This window comes from Cupressus sempervirens, chromosome 4 (genome assembly GCF_028749045.1).
Source record: "Cupressus sempervirens isolate cs-2001-9-10 chromosome 4, ASM2874904v1, whole genome shotgun sequence".
Lineage (NCBI taxonomy): Eukaryota > Viridiplantae > Streptophyta > Pinopsida > Cupressales > Cupressaceae > Cupressus > Cupressus sempervirens.
In genome coordinates, this window is record NC_143121.1 from 324,483,441 (window position 1) to 324,491,300 (window position 7,860).

Below are 7,860 nucleotides of genomic sequence, written 5' to 3' on the forward strand. Positions count from 1 at the left end.
CAATTTTCATTTTCTACCTTCCTAGTCATCTTATGATAATTTTTATGAGCAACGCATGAGATTTTGCTAGTTGTGTTTTTCCATTCATTCATTCTTAATTAATCCATTTGGCTGGCATCTCAATGCTAATAGTTTTCATCTTCTAAACGTTCACTTACCTTGGGTGAAATGTTGATATTTTTACTAAAGGAATTGTGAGATATGAAATCTAATAGTCATTATTATTTTCCCTCTAATGTGTTCAATTTCTTCACATTCTAAATTATTTTATTATGCACATTATAAAACAAGTTGCTACTATATGAAATTACATTGAAATTGTAGGAATATACACTTCAATGAAATTGTTATAGTAATGAACATGTGCTAATTCTAAATAATAAATGTGTATGAATATGTAATTCTAAATAGTAAATGTGTATGAATATGCCAATGCTAAACTATAAATATATATATGAACTAATTTATCAATTAGTTGTCAATTTTAAAAAAAATCAAAATAGTATGTAGTATTATTGAAATTGTAATAGTTATACTATTTATGAATGTGATTAATAAAACAAGAAGTAAATTTTTTGGCTTTTTCTTTTTTTCATGTTCAAAGTTTTGATAAGACTAATAAGAGGTTTTATCTTCTATTTGAAAATGGATTTAATCATACTAGTGAACTATTATAAAATTTAAATAAATAAATAAATTGTGTCTTCTTTTAAATTGTGCTTTTAAATTTGATTTTATAATTTCTCTATCCACACTTCTTTAAAAGCAATTGGTATTAGAGCCCTATAAAGGAATTGTTTAGAAATTGGTGAAGTGTTTTCAAAAACATGGAGAGAGAAAATTAATAGAAAATTGAAAAAAAATCATAACCGAATTTTGGATTGTAAAAAGTGTAAATGATTCTGGCCAAAGATCTCTCACTAGATTTGGCTGAAAGTGCAAACAAGTACAATGATTGATGAAGAGTGGGATAAGTTAGACACAAAAAGTGAGAGCCATAATATTTCTGTAAGTGTCCACCAATGTTCTATTTAATGTTTTAGCTGACTAAAGAATAATGGGATGCACTCTAGCTATATATGTGATGACATTGACTTAAAACAAAACAAAAAATCATATGAAGTTGTAGAATCTTAAAATGAAGGAAAAATAATGTCAAACCACCTCAACAAATTTAATTTTTTGATTAACTAATTGACTTCAATAACCCTAAACTTAGATGAAAAATCAAAGATATCATGTTATTATGATCTCCATAGATAGCTATGGAGTTGGAGTGGTGGCAACCAACACATCGATATCCAACAAAAGAAAATCAATTTTTATGATGTAGCTAGCACTATTCCCAATGAAGATACAAAGATTAAAAAAAATCAAAGGTTCTCATCTAGTAATGGATTGATTTTCGTAATTAGAAAAGGCCTTAAAATAGAGGCAAAAATAGCAATAGAAAAATATCCAAACTAGCAAGATCAAAGTCAAGAGGGTAAAATAGACACTGTTGGGTTTTTGGTAAAGAACAACTAAAAAATTATCAGTCTTGTAATAGGATGCACACTGAATAAAAAAAGCAATGGAGAAAAATTTGTGTATGAAAAGGATGAGTGTCTTCTAGCCTTGCCAACAAGTGAATCATGACTAATTAATGATATTTCACTCTAGTGATTTCTTCCATATAGCCTCTAGAAACTATTAAGGGAGGAATATTTTGTAAAGTTTAACAAATCATGTGATGCTATTGGAAAATGCAATATCATGCTAGTACTAAAATAAATAAATAAAGGTTTTTGACAGATGTGTGGCATGTTCTCAAGCTTTTGAAAAATCTGATTTCAAGAGGACAAGTTGTTGATCAATGATGTAACATTGCCTTTTCCTCAACACTTGGAAAGTGACAATAGAAGTCTTGATTATTGCAATAGATCTAATAAACTAGCAATCACACCTTAGTGTGCAATGGGTATGCCACATAATTATAGAAGGTCAACTAAGTATTTGTTCCTTTGTTAGTCTCATCTTTTTTATATCTCCTTATCTCTCTATAAATCTATCTCGCCATACATATCTCTTTTTATCTCGCCCTCTCCATCCCCCCTTTCTATTCATTTGTATCTTTATCTTCATCGTACCACTCCATCTCTAGACACATCTCTTGCTCTCTTATCTCTATCTTCCTCCCACCACTCAATCTCTCAACATATTTCCCACTCTCTATCCACCCATCTCTCTCCATCACTCTCGTTGTATACCTTTGAATCCCTATATCCCTCCCTCCACACACACACATTATTTGACTACTGCAATGCCTTTTTCAATTTGCACATGCTCCAATAATACAATTAAAAATTATTTCCTTTAACTCATATCTATTTCATTTGTTTGGTTTATTCAATTATAATTGTATTTCTTTTGAAATATACATTAATATTTTAATGTTATTTATTACAAAATCTCCACATATGAATAATATATTTTTATCCTTTCTTTAGTTTTAAGAATAATGTCTTTATTAAGAAAAAAAAATTAATTAGATTTTAAGAATCTAATTTTTTTATTTTATATAATTACTAATTTATAATCTTAGTATTTAAAACAAAAAATCAATATATTTATGTTTTTAATTATAAAACAAATAATACTTCAAATGTTAAGACTAGGAAAAATTTGTTACAACTTTATTCATCCTCACTATTTGATAGACTTATAAATTTATAATATTTGTAAAAAGTAAAAATAGATTTAAAAATATTTTATATAATTTTGTTAAAACATTTATAATAAAACAAATGATGCTTTGAATATATTATGTTAGATTTTAAATTATATTGCTAAAATATTATTTTTGAATTCGATTGGTGAACCATTCTAAACAATTTTTATTTTATTTTTTATCAATAAATGATCGAAGTTAAGATTAATTATTGTTATTTATTGTAATTAATTATTTTTATGTGTTATGTGAATTTGAACCCAAGACCTCCCACATGAGAAGCTCACAAGTTATTGTTGTGTTGTAAGCTCTTCCCTATACCATTCTAAACAATATTATTATATTAATTTTTTTAAATAGATTACAATACTATAAAGATATGCTCGAACTAAACTCTACTAAACTCTATACAATAATACTCTAAAATTCTGAAATCATTGAAAAGTAATAGATTTTTTGAAATTTCTTTAAGACAACATAAAATATATTATATTTTGCAAATTTTGAATTTTTGTTAGCACCAATTTTATGTAAAGATTAAAGCCCACCACTAGATTGTATTTGTAAATATTTGTCGGAGTAATTGACACTATACATATATAAAGAGAAGTGAGAGAGAAAGAATTCCTTCCCCATCTTCTATACCCTAAGTGTGACTTAGCCCAGTGGCAGAGTCACAGGGAAAGCTTGAGCAGACCCTTGGCTTCTCCCATTCTGAAAGTGACATGGTCATATGCCACTACATCAGCCTCCATTGTTGGAAAAGTATCGAACCAAGTGCGGTCCTCATTTTGTCAAAGTTCCTAATATCTACTTCAAACTTTCTCTATAGCCTTTGACACACGCCTCCGTACTCAAAACAAATATCTTAAGCAGCGAAATGGGGCAACGACTATGCAGGCAATTCGTTAGACTACCCGAATGGCCACCTGGATGCCCCCATCCCCGGTAAAGACTATCCAAGTAGTTGGATCGACTACCCAAAAGCCTCTCTCCCCATCATACCATTGCCTGCCCATACCATCAACGCAGCAACGCCTTTCTGTCTAACAATGACGTGAAGATCTATTGACTTCGAACTACTACATCGGTACACAATCCAATATCTACAGTTGTCGTGGATCTAAATCTTTTCTCCATATCCCTTCATGCCAGATGGACAAACATTAGATGAACATTGGTTGCTCTGGATGTTTATCAATGACTTTTGCGTGGGGATAGTAAGGCTTAAGAGACCTCCAAAGATGAGAGCGATCTCCTCTTCGCTCACATAGAAATGATGTCTTTGGAAAATAAAAAATCGTGCAACAATCCTTGCCTCCTTGCTCAGTTCAAGAAGCTCTAAATATGGGATGAGAGAAAGAGCCAGGCAATTTCAACGTCTCAAAACATGAAACAAATTTTATAGAAAAAAAAAAAAAAAAATTGTTAGTTTGTTTGCTGAAGTTGGCATTGTGTGGATAGCAAAGGAGTACAGGTTCTTTCATATCTCTTTGAATCTTAGGGTTCTTTAGTTCTTTATTTATTTATTTAAGCATGTTAGATAAATGAATATAATTTTTTTATTTATTTAAGCATGTTAGATAAATGAATATAATTTTTTTATTGAAATTATAATTTGCTTTGTGTTTTTTTTGTTATTTTCTATTCTATTGTTGCTGATTTTGTTGTAAATCAAATAGAAAGAGCAAACATAAGAGATCAATAAAATTCTAGTGATAATAGAAAATTAGAGATAGTAAAAAGATATTAAGTTTTTATATTCTATTAGATGCAGTAGAATTGTTTTGTGTTGTTACAATATTTTTCATAATGATGATCTATTAGCCACTTTATTTTATGTATAATATTTTTAATTAAAATTTTATATGCAACTTAAATATTAGAAAAAATAAATAAAATGTCTATCTAAAAATGATATATAAAATACAAACAATTTAATTCAATCACCATGTAAGACATAAACTTATTAAATATTATATCAAAAAGAACATGTTATAAACTAATAACTATTTCTTTCTTTATAATTTTTTTAAACTACAAAGTTATATAAACTATGATGCTTTGTATCACATTTTCTAAATTTATATAAACTACAAAATTACATAAAATTATTTAAACTATGATGATTTGTATCACATTTTCTAATTATGTCTACCAATTTGTTAAATGTCTGGGTAGTAATAAATTGAGAATTGAATAGTTATCAAAAAGATCATGTGGAATTACCCATCTATATTATAGTGTCTAATTTAAATTAATGTTATTTCATCAATTATGAATACATTTATATAAAATTCTATAAATTTTGATTATTTGTATCACATTTTCTAATTACATCGACCAATTTGTTAAATGTTTCGATAGTCATAAATTAAAACATATAATAATTATCAAAAAAGATTAGGTTGAATTACCCATATATATATAATAGTTTATAATTTAATGAAAGTTATACATTTATATAAAATTCTATAAACTATGATGATTTGTATTACATTTTCTAATTATGTCTACCAATTTGTTAAATGCTTAGGTAGTAATAAATTGAACATTGAATAATTGTCAAAATGATTAGGTGGAATTACCCATATATTATAGTGTCTAATTTCAATGAATTTTATTTAATCAATTATGAATACATTTATATAAAATTATATAAACTATGATGATTTGTATCACATTTTCTAATTACATCCACAAACTACACTTTGTTTATTTGATAAAGCATAAAATATAGTTAGAAATAGGAAATAAGTAAGCTTTTTTATTTTTTTAATAAAAATAGTACCCCTGTTGTTTTCATCCTATCTCATATCATAAATTTATCACATATTCTTCAACATTCATGATAGCTTAGGTTATAAACATAATAGTATGCATAGTCATATGCCAACTTCATAAACATATATGTCCTCAACTAGATAAAACTGAAACCAATATAGCCCCCTTGCACACCTTCATTTTTTATATGAACCATTAAAATTACATATATACAATAACTTCTAATCTTACAATATGCATCATGTGTCCTAGGCTTGCACTAACATGAATCTCATTACTAGATCACAAGATTAGAAAAATATAGAATAAAATATATAATATCAACTTCTAATATAATTTTGAGAAATCATTTCATTGATGGTATAGAGAAATTATTTAATATCAAGGATATAATCGTATTTTTTGTGATTTTGATATGTCGATTTTTTTATTGAGGATATATGTAATAATCCCTATTAGTTTATTTTAACATGTTTCAACAAGTCAAGGACCACTAACCATATTAATATTCCTCAAAATGGATGCAAAATTTAAATGGCAATCACTCATCAAACTACCTATGCAAGATGTCCCCAATGAAAGAAATGATTTTTCAAGTGCACAACTAGACTAGACATCTATTGGACATCATAATGCATTTATGGATTTATGTGTTGCTATCCCTCTTGAGAGACTCTCTCACTTTGTCAAGGGAGAAGGTATACTGGATGGTACAAAAACAACATTCATACGAAAAGAACATAACGAGAAGAACTTGACAAACCCTACTAACCATGCTACCAAGATGTATTCAAGGTTTGTTTAGATTTAGTATAATAATTAAGCATGCAATAGTCTAATTTTTTTAAATTGATTGTTTATAAATTGATATAAATATATTTGTAAATGTACATATATAGATATCATTGTGCTTTTGGACTTGATGATAATAGAGAAAAACCCCAAATAGAGATGCAAAGGTTACCAAGGTTTACAAAGAAAAGGGGTTGTAAAACCCACTTTTGTGTTAGAGTTATGCATGGAAGATCAGATATTGCTATCATTACTTATAATGAGTTTAGTCATCAAGATGCTAACGGTGAATTTTGTCATGGAAAGGATGACTCTTCTAGTGATCTAAGGAATATGGTTGCACTGAGATTTTCAAATGAATATAAATCTTATATTGAGTCATTGTTATTGATGGGTGTGGGGGTTGCCACAATATGTGAGAAACATTAGTTGGATCCTGGTCTTGTGAAGGTAATGAATAAGAGGGACACATTTCTGCTAAGAAAAGATGTAATGAATGCATAAAAAAGGGTGTGTTCCCTTCAATCACAAAAAAATGAAAATGATGCCAAAAATGTAAGTTTATGGCACGTAGAGGAGGAAGACAACTTCTTCTACTATAAAACACCCAATAGTGGAGAAAACATTCCATTTATCATAGGCATTCAAACATCATGGATGTGAGAGATGATGGTGAGATATTCACATAACTCAATTATAGAAATGGATTTCACTTTTTCAACAAAAAATTATGTTGTGAGTATACCAATGTCAACTATATTAATATATTTTAGTTTAGTTTATCTAAAATTTATCTAAAATCTTAATTTACTAATTTCTTCATGTGTAGTATGAGTTATATTCATTGCCTGTACTTGATGAACAAGAGGCCAATGTACCTATTGCATGGGCCATATTCTCAAAAAATAAAGTTGATGATATACATGGGTGGCTAGAAGAAGTTTACAAAAGAGTCAAGCAATGTAAAGAAGATTGGCAAGTCAATGCATTCATGACAGATGACGCTAGTGCTAAGATTGAAGCAATCAGGTTCAATTTTCCTCCAATTATATTTGATATATAGGTTTTAAAACTATACATTTAATTACTTAAACATATAATTTTAATTTAATAACTAATTGTGTTTTAATGCTACTTATTAATGCTTATAATGTAACTTGTAGATTATCCTTCAATTGTTGAGTACTTTAATGTATCTGGCGATATGTAGGGCATGGTTAAAGAATGTCTACAAGTGAGTCATTTTTACTTAAAATACATGTAAAGTATATGTGTTAACATCATAGCTTGATATTGCCAATAGTGGTATGTTGTGATGGTTAAGTTGTTGTGTTGTTATCCTTACCATCAAGGTTCAAATCTCATGGGGATGAGGTCCCCCGTTTGTGGCCTCACTGGTTCATAGCTCCAGGTCAAAGCATTTACCCCTCTTTAAAAATAAAAAATAAAAATATCATAGCTTGATATTATGTTTTTTATTATAGGTTTGTAAACAATAAGGATGTTGGAACAAATATGTTCACTATACTAGGTGAGATAATGTATGCCATAAGTGACAATGGAGATGTCACTAC